Genomic DNA, 23,015 nt, shown 5'->3' with positions numbered 1-23,015 from the left:
ATCATATATCTTTATTATTCATTTAACTTACTAACTTGCTTTAATTCTGGTTACAAAATTTGCCTTTTTACTTAAGTTTATCTCTTGTGCTAAGTTTTCCTATTAAAATTTAGAAAATATTTATGTATTTAATTAAAATACAGTTGATGTATTTTTCTCATTGTAGTAGTATTTGACTTTGGAATCTGAGGTATATCAGGCAAGGTTTAAATAACCAGGAAAACTTTTATTTTTATTATCTCCAATTATTAATTTTTATTTTCAAAAGCTATTTTTGTCTTATTTTGATTACTACTTATATCCTCTTTTCTATCCCTCCTCTATGATATAGATTTTATCTTCTGAGTTGAACCCCTTTATTTAAATACATTTATTCTTTTATGGGGGTGGTGCGCCACACCTGATGACACTCAGGGAGGTTATTCCTGGCTATGCACTCAGAAATTGCTCCTGGTTTCGGGGACCCTTGCTGGGGGATCGAACCACATTTTCTTCCTAGGTCAGGCTGCTTGCCAGGCAAATGCCCTACCGCTGTGCCATCACTCCAGCCCAATACATTTATTCTTTTACTGAAGAAAGTTTAACTTCAGTTTTTAAGTGAAAGCTGTTTTAGTAATTATTACTAATGCTTTTTTCCTCAATAGAGGCCACTTGATTTCTGTTTATTAGAACAGAAAAGTGTATATACTAAAAAACAGGCTCACTTGAATAATTCTTTTGTGAATGTTGTTATTCTGTACAATCAATTCATTATTTTTATATTTACATTAGAGATAATAAAAGTATTAATGATTATCATAATAGTTAAATATGCCTGACACTTCTCTACACAGTTCTATGCACCTGCTCTCAGATATTACCTAATTTATCTGTCCCTCCCTTTTCATATGTGTGTGCATATGCACACACATATACATACTGTATCAGATATGACTTTTAAGTTTTTTGTAAAGCAGAAATAATCTATGTAAAGAATGGTGTTCATAAATAAATAATGGAGGTTGCTCGAAATAGGCTGTTTCAATTTGGTCTTGGCTATTGTAACTAGTGGTAATAGAGAGACCAAAATATTATAGTCATGAACTTTGATTTTTTAAATTTCTAAAAAAATATTGATTTTATTACTAAACAATAAGTAGTTATAAATAAAAATTGTATGCCATCGTTGCATACAATTTGTTTTAAATAAAACATACCATTTAGATACTTAGTTTCTTTATATTTTTGTAATTTATATAGTTTCTTTATATTTTTGTAATTTATATATATTTATATTCAAATATATATTTGTATAAGAGAAGAATTCTAATAACATTTTATTAAAAGTGAGTTTGCATGTATGCAAAATATCTAACAAAAAGCACAAATTAATATAAATATATATCAACATTTCATCTGATATAGTATTGATATCAGCTCTATTTTATTCAAAAGTAAACTTACTAAAGGCAGTAAAAAGTCTTTTTCACTGAGTAATTCTGTTTTTGCTCATATACTGTTCCTCTTGTTTCTTTTGCTGCATTTAATCTTGCAACAGAGCAAAAGATTATAATTTTTTCATGTGCTTTGTCTGGTTGAGATTCTGACTCAAGTGGTTCTTAAAATTCAAACGTATCTTTACTCTTGTCAATATTTTAATAGATATTTAAATATTTTTAAATGCTTTTAATATCCTAGAATATATTATTAAAACAAAAATATTGATATTTTTACTTGAAAACAATTTGGCTCTTTCAGGCATTGGTGTGGCAATAGTTGTTAGCTACAAAATAAAAAATACTGTACCTTTGAATAAATTAATGAGGTTTTGATTTAGGAATTAGTCCTATATTTTTTTACAATTTGTCTGATCACTGTATTATTTTAAGAAGAGGAACTTATAATTTATGTTAGTAGAAGGATTATATTTATCTATAGGGATATATCAAATTCATTTGGATTCATACTTTATTGCTCTTTTAACTGAATCTTTTCCAAATTTATATATAGTCAATATGTTATATTCATATATATTAGGAATGTTGTATTTAAATTTTATATATTTTATTAATACATATTTAAGAAAGCTATTAAAAGCATTTTATTAAAATGATTCTTTTCAAAATTATTTTTGTAATATAATGTGAAATATATATTTTCATTTAATAAAATAAAATTTTCAATGTTATTAACAGTGATAACTACAATCCAAAGGGGAAAATGCTGAACTACTTTCAAATTAGTCCTATTGTTCTATAATATCTTACGAGAGTGCAAGGTTAATTATTACCACAGGCAATATGCATTATTCATCATTGTAATCAGATTTTTATTCTTGTAGGTCTTTATCAGTTGAAATTGTTGTTCTTTTTATAAAAAAATGTCAATAAATTATTGTAGCATTTAATTTTTCTGAATTTTATTGGCGATCCATAGATTGATTTATGTACTTTGAATGTTATGAAGATGTCATTCCATCTAGAAAAACACTAAAACATTCTTAATGTTTTCTCTGTAAGAAAACATTCAAGAGAATACATATCCATTATTATTCCTTCAAGTGGGACACTTTACAATTTGCACTATAGAGTAATTATAAGCAAAAATTTCTCAATAACTATTGTTTTAAAATTAAGTGTCAGAAACATACATAAAATAATGTGTTCTCTGTCCAGATTCAAGTTTCCTGAGAACCAAGGACTTTCTGTTTCAAAAAATATAGAACACTGACATATACCTCAAATATGTTTTTAATAATTCAAACAAATATGAAAAATGAAAGTGAAAAATTCCTGTTGACTAACAGTTTATAATAGTTTTATTGAAGAACTGAAATAATAATAAAATTTTTAATCAATTTTTACCCTATATTATCACTTCTTTTACATAAAGGGGAATGATATTAGAGAAGAAAAAGTGGAGAAAGTAGTAAAGGTAACATAAGTCAATGTTGTACAACCAAATATAGTCACTCATCATGATGCCCATTCATTGTTTTCTTTATTCTACTTCACAGTCTACTGGATTTTTTCCAAATATTGATAAATTGATAAAATTTATTTTCTATCTTTTCAAAACTCTAACCATTATGGTATGCACAAACTTCAAAATTGCAAACAATTTGCAAAAGATGTAAGAAGGCAAATTTCAGGAACCACATATTTATAATAAGAAACATCAGCTATATGTATATGTATATATATTTATCTCTATATACTTATATATAGAGATATGTATTTGTAAATATATATATTTAGTATACAACTTTACTGGTCAGGGTAAGACTGATTAGTGAAGAAAATTTGAAAATTTAGGACACTTGAAAATTTTAATAGCAGGAAGCACTTAAGCTTATTTTTTTGATAATTTACAATAAACATTTTTCTTTTAATTTCTATAGAGTATGATTAGGAATGTCTTTAAGGTTTTTTTTTCTTTTTTTTTTCCCTTTCTTTTCTTTTTTATCAGTTGTTTGGTTTTATATATTATATTCTGGTTTTCAAGAAAAAAGACAAGTGTTGTACAAAATTAAAGAGTGACTTTATGGGTAAGTGAAATCTAGTTCTGTTTACAAAATACATTGTTTACAATCTAATTTGCTTTGAGTCTAAAATATTAAATGGAACTCTTTTTAAAATGTAGGGTAAACATATCTACTCCATTGATGTTTATTTAGAGTAAAACATGTGGGACTGGAGAGATTCTCCAAAAGTGTAGAACATATTCGTTGGATATAAAAGTCCTGGGTTTAATCTGTGGCAAAGCAATGTATGAACACTGTTGGAGTAACTCATATTATTTCTTTTTTTTAAATTATATCTTTATTTAAACACTGTGATTACAAATATGATTGCAGTTGAGTTTCAGTCATGTAAAGAACATCCCCCTTCACCAGTGCAACATTCCCATCACCAATGTCCCAAATCCCCCTCCTCCCCACCCCACCCCCGCCTGTACTCTCGACAGGCTTTCTCCTTCCCTCATTCATTCACATGGTTAGAATAGTTCTCAATCTAGTTATATCTCTCACAGCACTCATCACTCTTTGTGGTGAGCTTCGTGAGGTGAGCTGGACCTTCCAGCCCTCTTCTCTTTTGTCTCTGAGAATCATTGCAAAAATATCTTTCATTTTTCTTAAAACCCATAGATGAGTGAAACTATTCTGCATCTATCTCTCTCCCTCTGACATATTTCACTCAGCATAATAGATTCCATGTATATTCATGTATAGGAAAATTTCATGACTTCATCTCTTCTAGTGGCTGCATAACATTCCATTGTGTATATGTACCAGTTTCTTTAGCCATTCATCTGTTGAATGGCATCTTGGTTGTTTCCAGAGTCTGGATATTCTAAATAGCACTGCAATGAATATAGTTGTGAGGAAGAGATTTTTGTATTTTATTTTTGTATTCCTAGAGTATATACCTAGTCCAACCTTTATGGAAAGCGATATGGAGATTCCTCCAAAAACTGGAAATTGAGCTCCCATTAGATCCATCTATACAACTCATATTATTTCTCATTGATCTCTTGTCCCTATTGTTGTGTCCTCAAAATAGTCAAAGCAATAAGAAGAATAGAATATGGCATCTAGAAAATTATTCAAAGTTGTTATAAATCACAATTTTTCCATGTATTTAAAATATCACATTTGTAGTTTTATTCTGTTAACTTATTTTTGTTTAAAGTACAATGTGGATTTACTTTTATTTACTTTTTTGCCTAAGTTAACTTGGAAAATTTTAGTGGAACCCAGATTTGTTGAGGGCATAGGTTATTTATATAAACTTTATAATATTCATTAAAGTTATGTTTATATTCATATACTTTCACCCATACAAAATTTCATCTATTTACACCTAAATAACATATATATGTAATTATAATTTAAATTTAGTGACAAGTATTTTGTTAGAAATCTAAATGTTTTAAATATTTCCAATATAAGCAAAGAACTCATGAAAATAAAGAATATAACAGATTTAAAATATATAAAGAATATATGATGACATATAAAGGTGTATATATACATAATAAAATATTGTCTTTTTTAGTAAAACACACACAAAATAATGGAATCATTTTATTTGTAAATGATGTCAGACCTGTAGTGAAATCCAATTAAATAAGGTTCAGGTCTGTATAGTTAGTGTAGAATTTATGGCACTATCCTTGAATTTAACTGACCTGAATTGAAACTCTACAGCACATATGGTGCCCCATGCACAGTCAAGAGTGATTCTTTTCCGTTTTTTTTTTTTTTTGGTTTTTAATTTTTGGGTCACACCCAGCCGCGCTCAGGGGTTACTCCTGGCTCTCAGCTCAGAAATCGCTCCTGGCAGGCTCCAGGGACCATATGGGATTTCGGGATTCAAACCACCATCCTTCTGCATGCAAGATACACATTCTACCTCTATGCTATCTCTCTGCCCCAGGAGTGATTCTTAAGCATAAAGCTTAAAGAAACAACTACAAACACCCTTAGCTATGACAAAATATTATATAAAAAGTTTTATATCATTTCACTATGCAGTATTTTTAAATTAACTGAACAACATTATGTTCAACTTTGCTTGAATATAACATTTAATTTCATCCAAATAGCATATATGTCATATTATCATTGTTAATTTCAATCTTTTAATGTAAAGGTTTTTTTCTTTAAAGCTAGTCTAGGAATTTGAGAGATAGTACAGTGATAAAGCACTTACCTTTACATAGATGATCTGGGTTTAATTGACAGCACACACAGTGATTCTGGCATAAAGCTGGGTGTGGTTCTCAAACCAATAACTTCTTTCCTAAAAGTGACTGAGTATTTTTTTAGAACTCTATAAAATGTTCTCTAGTTATCTTTGTTCTTGAAAATGATAAAGATATGATCAGATTTGAATTATGACAAGACTTAATACTTTGTTTTATATAAATTTATCATGTTATATAATTTATTAAATATTTATTCACAAACATAAATAGGGGATTATATTTTAAATGTTAGAACTAAACTTTGTGTCTTGGTTTTACAATCAGATTTGTATTGTCTAAGTAACTTGCTTTTTAAATGATAATCACTGAAGATAATATTTATTTTCTATTTTTTCAAAACTCTAACCATTATGGTATGCACAAACTTCAAAATTGCAAACAAATTGCAAAAGATGTAAGAAGGCAAATTTTAGGAACCACATATTTATAATAAGAAACATCAGCTATATGTATATGTATATATATTTATCTCTATATACTTATAGATGCACCGGGAGTTCTGCATTGATAGGCTAACTGAAGATACTTTGTTGTTGGTTTGAAATTACTTTGTTCTTTTAGAAAATGTACTATTTATTTCCGTATATTGCAACATATAAAACAACTTTTTAACCCATGAAAAACTTAATATTCGGGGGTTGTGTTATATGCAGGTATACAGCATGCTGAGGCTTACTCCAGCTTCAGGGATAAGTGATCTGCCCCCGTCTTACCTCCGCATCCCATCCAGCTGCCAGGCATCATCATTCAGTCCTTTGCTTCTCCCGATTAATCTTTCAGGGCACACAGAGGAGCTGAGTTACCAAGTGCTACATCCCATCTAGTCGTTGGGTGTTATTGCTGGTATGAGGCTTTCTAGTGCTCAAACCCTATATTTTAACATGAAAAGTAGGGGGTCATCTTATACGTCCAGTCATCTTATATGCCAGAAAATACGTAGTTTAGTTTTCTTAATTGGCTTGGAACTGTTTTAGAAAAATGAAAATGGAGGCTAGAGAGAGCTGGCTGGACTTAAATTGCATACTTATATGCTATTGTCACCAACCTCCCCTTAGATTCTTAATACAACATGGTTCCTCTACTATTGGGTTACAACACTGGAAACACAGGGCACCACTTGGTGACCTCAGCTATCCTTGCACTGAAGATCAGAATAACATGTTTCCTTGGACTTTAGGTTGAATCTTGTTTTGTGTGATTGAAAGTCACAGAGAGGCAGAGAGGCTCTCTCAGTCCTCCTACTAGTACTTGGGCATTCCCTCTTCTGCCCAAAGGAAACTTTCAACTTTATTCACTCTAATTGGAATTTTCAGGCAATACTGTAGCTGTATTTAATCCAGTTGAATAATTATTTTTAAATAAAATATTATGAAATTACAAAATAGTAAAGGTTTATAGTTCCAACTTTTTAAAGGAAAACTTTTGAGTTAGTTATAAAATGTCAATTTTGTTTAGCAAAACACTCTACATGTAATAAATTTATTTCAGTATTCATCTATCATGTATCTCACATTGAAATCTCACTGTAACTATATTGTTAGAATTCTGAAATGATAAATGACAACTTAGAATGCATATATTTTAAAAATATAATACATATATTCTAAAAGTTGTAGCAAATTCAAAACATAATATTTTCTGTCTCCTTAGTTATTCAGTTTTGCTTAGGGAAAACATTGACAATATAATTAAAGAGATGAAGTAGTACAAATTCCACTTTCTCTTGCCAAACTGACAGTTGTTTCATAGTTAAATGAAAGATAATTTCCCTAGATATTTTTGAATCATCTTAAGATTTTTTAGCATAAAGAAAAATACTAAATTTGCTATCTCTGAAAGTATACTGCATACAGATAATTCTCTTAGAATTTTATTTTAAAACAAAATATAATAATAGTTTATGCTGCATATTATAGTCTAAAGTCCTATTTGAATATTTCCAAAAATGGATTCTTATCATTTTTAAGAATTTAAAAGCCAATACCGCATTCTTTACATAAGAGAGCTATATTTATAGACTTGGAAAACACAGTCTACAGCATTAAAACTGTATTAAGAATATCATTCCATATTTTCATCATAATTTCTTTAGTTTGCTGCCAAATTACTGCCCAAGTCATGATTCACATTATTGTCATGGGGCTTCTTTGTAAACCTCAAATACATATTTACTTTCTAGAGCTTTTATATATATATAAAAACCAGCCAAACATCATATGTGCTTTTAACTGCAAAGGTGTAGGATTTGCCTCTACATAAAATTTTAATATCATACATTATTTACGTTACTGAAGTTTTGCAAGTTTCATGCCTTTATTGGTTACTGTCAACATTCTGTACTGAGAAGTTAGTGGCTTAGATTGCAAAACATGCACAGGTAGGACAGATATCTGAGCTGCAGAATTGATTCACTCTGTTCAGTATAACCCTCTTGGCTCCCTTAAGGTGAACTATAAAGGTTATCAGCTTTCTGGCCCTGATTGGCAGTGAAGAGCCTGAGGTCGGATTCCCTGTTCTATTTTTGCCTTTCCAAGCTTCTATTTCTCCACTGATACTGTGACTGACTCCTGAGAGAGAAAGGATGGAGAAAACCCCCACAGCCATCATTTTTCTGAGGATGAAAGTTTGAAAGAAAAAAACTCTTTCTTTTTTGTGAGGTATGTATCATGTTTTATGCATTAAAAATCATTGTTGGGCTTAAGGCTTGAGTTATATTAGGAAGTGTATTATGTGAGAAACCCAGAAAAATTTATTAGATTTTCATTTTCACATTTGGAAAGGGTATACAGATAAAGAAACAGAATTAAAGAAAATAGTTATAGAAAAAAACAGGTAAAATCAGATATAGATATGGGTATATATTAATATTATATAATATTAATATTAATATTATAAATATAAATATATATGGGTATATTAATATATAGGTATATTAATATATAACCATATAAACTATCTCAGATGTTAATTAATTAATATATTTTTATACATGAAGTTATTTTTATAACTTGTAGTCAAAGATTGATTATATACTGTGTGTTTACCAATGGGTACATGAAGGTGAACAAAAGTTTTTAGTTTAAAAAGACTATTTCTAATGAGAAATATGAACAGGATTTTGTAAAGACACTTCAGTTTTATGCTAAATGCTTTTATCATAAAATGCATTTAACATAACATTAGATCAATTTGATCTAATTCCTTTAAACTGATTTCCAGAAATTGAGACTGATACAAGGTAGTTAAATTTAGGTAACTGAATATTTTTGTCTAAAACATAAATAATTATGTATTTCAAATTAAAATATAAACAATGGCATGTGTACAATATTTGACAAAGTTTTATTTAGTAATACAATATAAACTGGATTTAAATGACAGTTATTTTAATTAGATAATATAGAACATTTTTTCCTGCTTAGTTTCTAAATATTATATTGCTTATTTGCCTCAGAAAAAAATTTGTGCATTTTACTTCATTTGATATAGTATATATATATATATTATATATATATATATATATATATATGTCACATAGCAGATAGCTGATCTCATAAACATGACATAATTTTACTGAATTATAGGGCTTTAAAATAATCTGCCTCATTATCATGAGTGAGTACAAAGACCCATTTAACCAATAAAATAATTTAAAAACAAATTATCAATTTTGAAAAAAATAAGTATATCATTGACACGGTATAATTTTAAATAAATCCATTATAATTATAGTATGTTAGTTACAAGTCATTAGAAAATATATCATTGTTGAGGGCTGGAGCAATAGCACAGTTGGTAGGGCTATTGCCTTGCACAGGGATGACCTGGGTTTGATCCTTGGCAATCCATATGGTTCCAATAGCCTACCAGGGGTAATTTCTTAGTGCAAGAAGACAAGATTAACCTTGAGCAGCAGCACAAGATGTGTGCACCCCACAACAAAACAAATCATATTAAATAATTAACCATAATTTTAGGTTTTAGCAAATGCATTTTTGGGGGGTAGAAATAAAATGCACTTACAAGCATTATAAGCAACAGTATTAGAAAACTTTTTGTATTTTTCCTTCCTGTGTAAAAGATGTAAAATACATCTTTTTCTATGTGAAGAAAGAATGTCATTCAAGCTGATGGGCATGGAATAAGGTGGCAAGGGACCAAGCATTTGCATCAAGTATGAAGTCAAAGGCCTGAAATCTCAGCGGTATTATCCCAAATGCCTACCCTTTCCAACTTCAAGAACTTTTTCTTATGTGTCTAGGGTGAGAGATCCCTTCAGAGTATATAGCATTATAAAATAAGTGACAGTCTTTGGGAGAAAAATAAAGACAATATGTAGGTGAAATGACTTACTTTAGTTCCTTATTTTTTATGCTTTTTGCTCAAATGTGTAAGCATTTGGGGATGATGAATTACAGCAAATTTGTTAAGTGTCTGTATTACTTGCGGATGGACCATACTGTGCATTTTAAATACAAAGAAGTCATTATTTTCAAACCAATAGGAATGTCTCGTAGTTTGGGCTTATGGTTCTAGTTTACTCAGATGAGCTTGCATTGCTGAGGGAGCATCATATGGTAACAAGCATCTAATTGTTGGAGATACTTGTGTATTACCCATGCAAGCCATGTTCCCTATAGATTATTTTTTGTTTGTTTGTTTGTTTGTCAGGGCTTATTCAGAGCTCTATACTCAAGAATCACTTTTTGCAGACTTGGTTATGGGATATGAGGATCAAATCCAATGCTAACCTGTGCAAGGCAAACACCTTTCCCACTTTCCAAGGAATTTAGTCCTCTTTTTAAAAATTTTGTTTTGGAACATACATCCATTATTTTTCAAGGGCTAATTCCCATACCTGTTGCCTGTCTATAAGTCTTTTTAGGAAAACTGTCTATACAGATCTTCTTCCCATCTGATAGTATTATTTGGTTGTTGTTATTTTGCTGATTTTGTACAAGGCAAGCAATAAATCCCTGTATTATCTCTTTGCTCTCTTAAGTCAATTTTTCAGTCACTTGGAAATATTTGGGCTAATTTGTTTGACAAAAAAGGTCATTTAAATGTATTGTACCATACCAGTTAATTTTGTCATTGCAAAGTACTATTTACCAAATGTACCTTTGTTGTTTTTACTTTGAGATTAAATTCAAAATTTTTAATTGAATAAAGAAAGCTTGATCTGAATATTATGGTATTATTTAATTTGTGAAACTATTGTGATAGTTTCATTGGTTATATTCCATGTATACATTTGTGATATATATATATATAAAGACAGTTAAATATTTAATAAATAAGTATAATATATACACTTATACTGTGACATAGATTGAAGGCAATTCTAAAGAACAAATGTTGAATATTAAGTAAAAATTGGTTGATTTATTAATCATTAGTAAAAGTCTTAAATTTTACTGTTTATGTTTGTTTATAAAAGTCTTAAATTTTACTGTTATATGTTTGTTTATAACTATCTCTGAAATAGAATTGTGGTACAAATATAATACTGTTATTAAATATTTTATGACTAATCATAAACATAATATTTTAAATTCTGGACAGAATTTTCCTTGGCTGGAGATTATTAAATCAAACACAATAGTTTTTAATATTTAATTATTGTGTTAAAAAGCTATAATGAATCTTCATACTCACTGTCTAAGAAAAAATATATATTTTCATGCTATTCCTTCGACAACTACTTTGGAATTACATCTTAAAGGTGTTTTACTTTCTGATAAGATTGCTGCTTTTTCAGCCAGAAAAGTTATTATAGGAATTAAAATGCTTCCTTTTGCATGTGTCTGATTTGGATTTGATCTCCAGCACTGCTTATGGTTTTTTGAACACAGCTGAATTCAAAAAATTCAAAAACAAAATCAAATGACAAATGTGAGAAAAAAATGATTTTGAATTCCAGTAGCTTTTAAGTCTACTTGAAAGAGACACTTGCCATAAGAAGAGCAAAGAAACATTTTATCTTGAGCAGTTAAAATATGTGACCCTTTCATTACTATTTTTTTATGAGAAAAGAGAATTTTTATGAAATAAAGCACATTTCTGACTTAAACCAATTTATTATTTTAGTGTAGGGAACTCCTGAATGTGAAATAACCATTGTTGCTATACGAAGATATTGAGTATGAAAACTGCAAATAATTCATTATACCTCTGAGAAACAGTTAAGGTGAAGGATATTTTTTAGTTAGAATCTAAATAAGAGATTAAAAACAAAGGATCAGTGTACAACTGAGTACAGGACAACATCACAGAGGAGTATACAATATTAATGAGTGTCTTTTTTCCTATTTCCAACATCTGTATTTGGAGATTCACTTTGGCTAAGTAGGGCATACTCCTCAAACTCTAGTTCTTAGACACAATCCCAGTGTATGTATAGTGAATTTTGCAAAGTATTATTTTATACATTAAAGTGTTACATGCTGTATTTCTATATGAAACATTTTAAATGTTTCACTCTATTTTATTTAATTTTGAATTCCAGAATACTGTATACTGACAGAGTTCAGCTTTTAATATCAATTTATACTAGAACATTTTTTTTAATTTTTTATTTGTAATTATGAGAACAAGGATGCAAAGAAAGAGGACAAGGTAAAGTTACAGTGGAAGGACAATACATAACATAATTCTCAGAAGTCCCCTTGCTGATATCCCAACTTTGAAATTTCATCCAAAGAACATTAAGATTGTAACACACTATAATATTTCTTAACAGCGCACAAGGCAATCTAAAGCCATAAAACTTACATAACTCCTTAAACATTACAGGCATAGCATTTTTTTTTACATTTCCATATTCATGCATATTAGCTTAAGTTGACCTCAAATCTTAACTGGGTTCTTTTTAAGGATTAGAGTCAAAGGAGCACAGCAAAAATGGTGTTAGAGTGGCAATTGTTGTTTGCATAGGCCCACCAAAATATGAGGGACATGGAAAGAAATAACCTTGGCCTAAATACAAAAAGACCCGACCCCTGAAGATTCCTGGCACAAGACCAACTCTAGGCTCCAGGCAAGCTAGATCGTCCAATCCAAGACATTGTCTGTAGTGCCAACACACTTATATTTTTCACACAGTCTCTGTTGTTGGTATCAAGCTTCTGTATTTAAGATCCTGGAATCTGTATATCCAACATTGAAGTCAGGATGTGGAGCGTCCTCTGGTTTCACCTTACAATCAAAGGGCAATGCAGGGAGCCCTGTCCTGTAAGCAAATCGTTGTTGTTGTTAAGTCTTCTCAGTGTTAATGGAAGTCTCTTTTGAGCAGAACAATGTCTGAGCAGTGTAGAGTCTTCCTTGGTAGAGGATTGCTTCCAGGTGATGCTATAGACCAGCCTGGATGTTTTGTGGATGGCTTCCCTGGTTCAGGGGAATGCCCTTTCTTCTGAGGTCTGTGCCAGGTCATTATGTCAATGTTCAGGGTGTAAGGTCCCTTTGCACTATAAGATTAGTCTGTACCAATCTCTATTAGATAGGATCTTATTTTTATGTATAGTATTTTCCCATTTTAATGTGCCTATGCAAAAAAGGAGCAATGCCACGTGGTGTTCTTGGCCCATAAGGGGGTGATAAGAACAATTATGGTTCAATCATAAGCATTAATCTGGGGGACTCTTTCTCTAAGATTCCTTGTTAAACAGCTCAAAAAGAGAAGAAGAAAAGCGGTTAGAATCGTCACTATATAAGACAACATTTAGTAAGAATTATAGCTGTCAGAGAAAAAAAAACCAAAATATTCTAAAGAAATACGTGTCCATTTTATGTATCTTGAAACAGTTTGGGGTTGTTACACACAATGCACGGCTTTGGTCTGTGATAACGCTTGTACACTACTGATTAAAAAGAGTAATGTAGATTAGAGATGTTTGGGGGGGATAGAGAGTAAAGGAATAAAAAAGAGCTTTGTAGGGATGTGGGAAAGGGCACGATACATAATAAAGATTCTGGATACGTAAAAAGTAACATAACAGTAGGAATACACTTAATATATGAAGTACGCGCCAGGGCGCTAGCCCCCGCGCGGTTCTGCAGTTTTGGGATGCAAAGGGCGGGATTTCTCCCCCGCCTCCCCCCAGGGCCCGATTAACCAGGCGTGGCCCTGAAGACCCACCAGGTTTGGGGGGATCTTGGCCCCCTGGACTAGGAGTTCAGCCCAGGGGACCTGTGGCTAGCTGTCCTGCCCAGAGCCCCCCACATACCAGTCAAGCACCCAGAAATCCTGGCATGTGGAGTGGTCTGAGCCCAGCCGTGCCTCTGCAGTTTTGGGATGCAAAGGGCGGGATTTCTCCCCCGCCTCCCCCCAGGGCCCGATTAACCAGGCGTGGCCCTGAAGACCCACCAGGTTTGGGGGGATCTTGGCCCCCTGGACTAGGAGTTCAGCCCAGGGGACCTGTGGCTAGCTGTCCTGCCCAGAGCCCCCCACATACCAGTCAGACACCCAGACTAGAACATTTTTTATCAGAGCCTTTCTATAAAGCTGTCGCTTTTTCTTTTCAGATTAAGTTACTCAGAGTTTAAAGTCTGATGTTAACGGTAATTAACCTAAATGTGGTGATATGCCAGCCATTTAAAACATTTTATTTTTGATGATCAGAGTTTGAATTTTTGACAGTTTATTTCAAGACAAAATAATAACACTTAATAAAAATTTTCAGATCCTAGGTTAGAAAGATAATGTAATGGGCTGGAGCAAAATGCTTTGCATTTATGAGAACCGCGTTTAAACCCTGGCACTGCAGGGTTCCACAAGAATTGTGAGGAATGGCACATAACCTCCTGAAATAGGCCCTAATTCTGAAAGTTGTTGCCCCAAACAAAATCAAAAAACACAATGTAAGAATATCAGTGTTTGAACCAATTGACTGACAGTTGAAATTTTATTGCATGATGGATCTAGTAAATAGTCATTTCTAATGACAGATAATTAATGAAATTCATCCATTTATGACTCATACAAAATACATAACTAAAACTTTTCAAGAAACTAAAACAGTTTTATCTTATCACAGAAAAAGAAATATTGTGCTTTTTGTTTGTTTGACTTCTATATCATTTTAGATGTAGGTATTTGCAATCATTTGTGAATTATTAAGATTGTAGAATTCCTAGACTTTTAGAGTATGAATTAATGTACCAGAAGTGAGAGATTCCTTTACATTAGGTATGTGAAATGTATAGAACCATCATATATGAAGTTTACCGAAATTGTTTTGTTTTTGTTTTTTTGTTCCCCAGTTTACAATACAGACCAGACAAAGGGCCTGGGTTGAGGTGTATATGGGGGTGCATTTACTGTATCTCCTCTTTCTATAAGATCAGTGTAAAGAACACAGCCTGTGGTAAGAATTGGGAGGCCTTGAAATTGTCTTTTTTAAAGGAATTATAAAAAGGATTTATAAAAAAATACAGATGTATAAAAATGTTTCTATCCCCAAAAGCAGTATATAGTAAGTGATTTAAATAATGCTGTGATGTTGTTAAAAAAGGACAATTTCTAATCATTAGTGTCCTGTACATTGCATTACATCTCTATTAGACAAGTCTTTGATGCAATAGAGACAAAGCATTTACTGAACATGAACAAACATTGCTAACCAGAAATTGTTTCATGTTGCCTTTCAACTAAGGAGTCCCTGCCCTTAGTGCCTCTGTGTGAATTCTGTGAATTATTTTGGGGTAGCAATGTGCTGCCTCTAGATTTCCATTAAGCAAAGAAGCAAAGAAGAAAGAGAAAAAGATGTTATGTGAGGATGAAAATGGCATGGCGTTGATTTAGCAAATATTTACCATTGACATTCTAACCTTTATTTCTGAAAAAATGTTCATCGTGAAAGGTATTTCTGATATCTTTTTTAAATGCTTTCCTTGGTTTTGTAACAGGGACCTGTGATGCAATATTTTGTGCATTGCAACTGAATATGAAGTGCTGTGATGCCCTACATAATATTTATATCCATATCCAAGAGGGAACTGTGTGTTTAGTACAAAAACTACTGTTTGATACTTTTTGATTGTTATTATATTGTGACATGTATATTGAACAATGCTGTTGCATGGATGGAATTACTAACTAGAATGAGAGACCTTACTGTTTTCCTTGGGATAAAAAGCTCTTAATTCTCATATTTCTATGTTGGAAATGTAGAGCCCCGACAAGGGGTCCCTTTGTAGTGCAAAGGACAGCGAAATTATTAAAGAAAAGATGAAAAATGTTGAAAAAAGTGAGATTCAAGGGTACAAACTAAATTAACAGTGCATCATTTCTGACATACTAATTTCGAATAAAATCATTAGAGAGAAAAAATGAGTTGGAAATAATCATTATTATATCTCAGAAGTCAAGTTTGAAACAAAGGTTGATCATAATGTATCTGAAATTATAAATGTTTTTTTAATTTAAATAAATATAATTTTGTTAATTAAATTTTTATTTCTAATGTGAACCATCCTCTGCGAACATTTTTGATGTATTTTAATGTAAGGTATGTATTTAATTTAAGTATATTTGACTAGATTTTAAAGATTTTTTTATCTTATATTTTGGAGGTTTTGAGCTGGGGGGGGCACATCTTGCAGTAAGGAGGTGTTACACTTGGCTCTGAGATATCTCCTTGCAGTGCTAAAGGAATCGCATGCATTACTGGGAATTGACTAAAGTAGTCTACAAATAAGTAAAGTGACTTCCCTGCTCTACTTTTTCTCTTCAAGGTCTTTTTATTCTTTTAAAAGTGACTAAATTCTGATGTTTTATTTCTAGTGCCACATAATATAACCAAGTATTCTGTATTTTATAAAAGCAAAATATTATTTAAAGTATTAGATTTCTATTTAAAATGATAAAAAACAGTAATTGATTGTTACCTTTTTTAAATATTATCAAATATATTGAAGTAGAATAAAGTAGAGTCTGAGCAAAATTAAAAAATTTTTTTAAATCTTTTGTTTTGGGGCCACAGTGGCTAGCACTCAGGTATCACTCCTAGAGGTGTTTGGGTAGGGCTGATATATGGGGTGCTGAAGATTAAATTTTGTTTGCACTCCTGCTGTGCAAGCATCCTACCCATTGTACTACCTCACCAGCCCTATATATCTCTTAATTTATTTTAGACACTTTTGTTTACAGAACCGTTAAGTGTAAAGTTTCATACATAAAGCCTTCTTATACCCACCTACACCAGGTGTCAACCTCTCTATACCACTGTCTCATGTTCATTTCCATCTTATTCTACTCCCATTTCTCCTCCTCACCCCTGAAGTAAACTTTCTACTGACAACTAGTTCTCCAGTTTCTGTTCTTGTTGGCCATTTACTATTCCCGTATATAATTTTGAAAGATAAAAAATACTTACTAAAATGACATGAAATTCTCTATAGTAGACACCAATTAAAGTTAACTTTTATAGCAATTGATTATATAAGGTTTAGCTGGGGAAAGCATTACTAATTAGCAAATAGACTACCAAATATATTGCAGCTTTTTTTCTGGAAATAAAATGATAGAAATGTAAAACTTATTTTCTTACAGTAAATTTTAAGTAACCTATTGAAATGCCATCTAGTTATTGCTATTGGACATGCAGAATGTTAAGTGACTCTCCCCACAATATTTCATACATCTGCTAGAATTTCATCTAAATTTTTAAATTATCTATATTGTAGATAGTGATATATTTTATGTAATAATAAAAGAAAAATTACAGGAAAATTCAGGGTTTGTTGTAGGATGAAAATGTGTAATTAACTGCAAATGTATTTCAAAATTAGTTTTAATAGAAAACACTGTGTATAGCAATAATGCAGATTAGAAACATTTTATGAGGCATGACACTTATTGTTTTGTTTTATTTTCTCTAAGTGTGTATGTATACCAACCTAACACATACATTATTAAATATTGGCCATGCTGCATATTTTTCATTCAAATAATTACTTATTTACTTTGGAAGGTCAGCAGCACTTCAAAATATATTAGACATTTCAGAAGAATACCAGATATTCTCGAGTAATTTTTTTAATAACTTGATACATGTGGCAAGGAAGGGTTATAAAATTTATAGTAATAGAACTGGTATATATAGGAGATGAACTTAGCCATTGTTGATATCTTCTATATGTATTTCATAAAATATATGTACATATATGATTTATAATGTTAAAATAAAAATACTTTGTGATACACAAAACATAGATGAAATAAGAGTGGCATTCTTTAGTAGTTTCAAACAAATAGAAAATCAGATTTTTATATGTTGAAAGTGATGGCTATTTTAATAGTTAATTATGCTATTTACTATTCATTACATTCATTATAAATATTGTTAAACTGGATATTAACTGGCAATATCTAATATTTCACCCTAGTGAGATACCATCAAAATAGTCCTTTATGGAATACAAAAACCAATTTTTTTCTAGGCATTTGCACATATCTTCAATATGTTGGTATATCAATCTTTCTTAAAATTTACTTCCTATAATGGTTTCACCCTGTAGCAACCTTCTGTGGTTTATTCTACCATATGGTTTCCAAGAAATATACCACGGATCAATGCATGTATTTGGCTTTTAGTATAATGGAGGTACAGACAACTGGTGATGAGTTGAGACATTTAAATCAATTATGCCTTAATTTCAGTGGCCTAATACTCCTATTGTTTTTTTCTTCACTTTTACTCAATTCATATATTTATATATTTGTGAAAATTAGGAATTTTTCTGTGATCAATGGACGACTCTCTGGATAGCCTAAATATCTAACACCTGCAACTAGGTTGTGCCATGCCTCAGCATATTGAGTGCATTCTACAATGTGCCTGCACTTGCTTATGATTGACACATCCAACTGAGGGACAATAGGACCTTCCCTGCATACCTTATATCCTAATGTCTGTAGATAGTATCAGCAAATTATACTCAATTAAAGGCTGACCGCAGATGACACTTGTTTAAATTCTACTTTCATGGTACAAGCATCTGTGAACTCTTGGTTTTCTTTGATCAGACATATTTTTTTAAATACAGAGAAAATAGGAAAATTGTATTGTTATAATTAATATGTGCCATAAATAATGCTGTTCTTGGTAATAGAAAAATTAAAGATGAAGGTCTTGAATTTTCACCTTTAAATGACTACCTGGTTTGAAACTGCTAAATTCATTCTTGCCTTACTAATATTTATATTTAATAAATGTCTTAAAGACTATTAAGTCTTAAAAAACTTTTGATATTTTTCTGAAAAAATTTTAAAGAATGAAAGCTAAGTTTACATTTTTACAGTTTTAATAGTGTGCAGGAAAAAGCAACTAAAGTATTGGTATTTTTTATATATTTTTTTATTTTGGAGGTATCACACCTGGTTGTTCTCAGGACTTACTCCTGGCTCTGTGCTCAGGAATCCCTCCTGATAGCTTGGGGAACTGTGCGGTATGTAAGAATCAATTCCAGTTTGACTGCATACAAGGCAAATGTTCTATCAGCTATGCTATTTCTCCAGTCCCTAAGGACAGAGTACTTTTATAAGTGAAAGATCCTCAAGAGATCATTGAACAACGAACATAATCAATGTGCTATATATTTAAAATATGTAATAGCTTTTAAAGCTTTGAAAGCATATTATCTGAATCCTACATTATATTATTTATTTCAGAACTTCTTTTAGCTCTTGAAAATGACAGGAATTATTAGTATATATACTAGTAGGTTTCCACTTTGTACTTGTGTTTTCTATCTTATCTGCACCTTTGCCTTTGTGAACAACATAATATACTTAAAATTTGAAATAAAATGAATAAAGGTGGTATTCCATAACCACCTTATAGTTTTGGTGAATGAAAGGAAAGGATGTTAATCATAGAAGTAGTAATTATTTTAAACTAATAATTTTATTGCATGTCTTCAAATAAAATTGTAATTTTGAATAAAAACTATTTGTAAAATATTTAGAATAGTAAAATAAAACAAAATCATCTGTATCTAAGTAATGTGAAAATAAATTATAATACAGAATAGTAAAGTACATTCTTTTGTATAGAAGACCAACTTTTAGAAAACTATATCATTAAACTTCATAGAAATCATTCTACAGAAATAAAAATAATATGCTTCAATATGTCTTTTTCATAAAACCGTATTGAAAAAGCTTATAAAAAGGCTTGTAAAAGTGGTCAAGTGGTTGTTGTGCATTCTTTGAACTATTTGGGGACCACATGATATAATCTATTTTATATGAAGTAATGAACTATATTGTAAGTTATAAGGAGTGATAAAATTGGAAACTTCTGTAAGCCAGCCACTTCCATAGAAATATACCTTCTGGGGCTGGAGAGATGGCTTGGAGGTAAGGCATTTGCCTTTCATGCAGAGGGTCGGTGGTTCGAATCCCGGCATCCCCTATGGTTCCTTGAGCCTGCCAGGAGCAATTTCTGAGCATAGAGTCAGGAGTAACCCCTGAGCGCTGCATGGTGTGAACCCCATAAAAACAAAAAAATAAAAACAACAAAAAGAAGAAATACATCTTCCTTGCTGAATTATTTTTAGTGTGTGAATACAGCATTATGTTGATCATCATACTATTGGTTGTTTATGAAATTAGGCCATGAATTTATGGTCCACTACTATAATCATATAATTATATTTCTTAATATTTCTAAAAATATAAATGAAAAAAATTTAATGCATATATAGGTAAAGCATACATTTCTTTTATCATCAAGACTTTCATTATGTTAAATATTATCCATGTGAAAGAAGCCTGTCAACACTTACAAAATCAGCTCAAAAATGTTCTTTTGCAGTTTCTGGGTATGAGTTAATTCAGTTTAGAAGCTGGCACCATTTCTTTCTTTTTTTTTTCCCCTAAGACATTTTAAAATCCTTCATCACAACCACACATCCACGGGGGTTTTCTCATAAGTCCATGTCTTATACAGGCTTATAACACTAGGAATCCAAACCAGAGAGCTCTGTTGGCTAATATTTATTAAAAATGAAGAGCTTGTAAAATTATTGTGAAAACACTGTTTTGTGACCAGACCACTGAGAGACCTTAAGGTTGCTGATAGGAGACCAGAATTCACAAAACTCGTCATGAAACAAATGAGTTCCTGCTCAGGAGGAGCTGTCTGATTTAGATACTACACCATGGAGGTAGAATCTCACTGCTCACTGCTGGTGTGACAACCTTGGCAAATGGCAATTTTAGTGCTTTCATTCAAATCCTTACAGATTTACTTTGAAATGGTTTTCAAACTTATGAAAAAAGTCTCTGTTTTGTGAGCTTTAGATACCCTTGACTCTAATTTTAGTAACTGTTCATAAGTAAATGAGTGTAAGAAATCTGAAGTGGCTAAAGAAAGATATAAGTGGTGAAATTGGCAACGAAGGCTTTATCTTAGAGGACATTTAAGTTACCAAAAAAAAAATGCTGTATCAGAAAATTTTACCATTCAAAAGCAATTATTATTGTTTTCCAATAATTTTAATCTAATTTTGTTTAGCGAAGCTTTCACCTTAATTTAAATAGCAACTATAAATAAATCTAGATTTTTAATCCAGCATTGGATGCTTTACGATTACCATGCTTTCTTTTTAAAAGAAATAAGAGTAAATCTCTAAAATGATGGAATATATTTAAAAAAATTCTATCTTACTATGCATAGAGTTTCAGCATGCTTGAGACATGCTATATATAAATATGTTCATTTATACATGCTTAAAATGAGGAACAGCAAATGAACCAAATGAGAAATAGTACAAATGAAATAGTCTGAAAAGACTATATTTCATTTCTTCCTAAACAACTCTAGTGTGTATTTGGTTTCAATTTTATCAATTAACTATGAGAAATTTAAATACAGATCAAAACCAACTTGATGCAGGTGTTATCTCATATCCTTATTATATTCACACTTTATTATGGTAAGCATAGTAAATGAAGAAAGATGGAAATAACTGTCTGAGGAGTTTAGAAAGAATTTTGGCTTATAGTTTTAGAATTATTCCAATAATAAACCAGGATGTAGGATATTGACATTTTTGTTTGTGTGTTTATAGTTGGTACCTTAGATTATTGACTCTTTACTGCTCCTTCTGTTTTTATGCACAGTTGTAGCCTGGTTTTGAAAATGTTGCAACATATATCCTGTCATCCTGAAATGTCTTTAGCTCACCTTGCTTCTAATTCCTCTTTTATTTATATTTTTGTTTTGTTTTGTTTTGGGGGACCCAAAACCGGTGATGCTCAGGTGTTACACTTGGCTATGCGCTCAAAATCGCTCCTGGCTTGGGGGACAATATGGAATGCCAGGGGACAGAACCACAGTCTGTCGTAGGCTAGCGTGGGCAAGGCAGACGCCTTATCGCTTGCACCACTGCTCTGGCCCAATGCTTCTAATTCCTCTTAATGACTTTTTGTTTATTAGAAATTCTTATTTTGCTTGTTTACTTGTATCCATGAATTTTCTCTTTCTTTGATCTCTTGAATATATGACTTAAGTAGATGAACCATATGAATTTGACTTTATGATTATATCTATGTTCCCTTTTCTACTGGTACTTCATTGCTTAAATGAATAATGGGTTCATAATACATATTCTAAAAATGTTTCTTTACGATAGTCATATGAAAATTGATAAACTTAATTTTAAAATAATTATGGATGATTTAAATAATTTTGCAGCCTACTGTAACTTTTGATAACAGTTAAAAATCTCCATTATTTATTTCTTCATTTATAACTATGAATGTATCTGTGCCCAGCCAGATATGCATAACCAGACTTCTCAGATTGTGACAATGGGGGCGTGTAAAAATAATGGTAGATTAAACATGTAAAACCAGTTTAAGTGAAACATGAGACGATTTCTGACATAATCTCTTTTATGTTAATCTCTTCCTTGTCCTTGATTTTAGTTAAATAAAATATTTAAATTAAATACATAGAATACAGTTACTGCACTTTCACCACCTGCAATGTGTCCAATATACCCTCCCAGTGTCTCAAGTAGAATTTCATTTAGCTGTCTATTCAATAATATATCAGGCATATTTTTGACAATTTCATTAATAAAATTTAGAGTTTAATATATTTCTAAACTTCATCACACCATCAGATAGGTATTAGGAAAAATCTGACCTCAATTTCTCAAATGAATGTAACAGAATTTATGCCAGTGAGCAATTTTTATAGCAAGAAAAAAAGCTTCAAGGCCAGAGACAGAGCACAGTGGTAAGGTATTTGCCT

At 31.2% G+C, this 23,015-nt stretch overlaps 1 protein-coding gene and 1 non-coding gene across 7 annotated transcripts in view; one reads left to right on the top strand and one right to left on the bottom strand.

Annotated features, from left to right (window-relative positions):
* The window catches only part of EPHA5 (EPH receptor A5), a 320,717-nt gene that overhangs the window by 101,083 nt on the left and 196,619 nt on the right, over positions 1 to 23,015 (top strand). The window lies entirely within an intron of this gene.
* On the bottom strand, positions 14,997 to 15,130 carry LOC126032739 (small nucleolar RNA SNORA51). The gene has a single exon (XR_007503956.1). It is a non-coding gene; the product is annotated as a small nucleolar RNA SNORA51 (small nucleolar RNA).

This window comes from Suncus etruscus, chromosome 16 (assembly GCF_024139225.1).
Source record: "Suncus etruscus isolate mSunEtr1 chromosome 16, mSunEtr1.pri.cur, whole genome shotgun sequence".
NCBI classification, from domain to species: domain Eukaryota; kingdom Metazoa; phylum Chordata; class Mammalia; order Eulipotyphla; family Soricidae; genus Suncus; species Suncus etruscus.
Note: the sequence above shows the minus strand (reverse complement) of the source record. Positions and strands in the feature narration are given on the sequence as shown.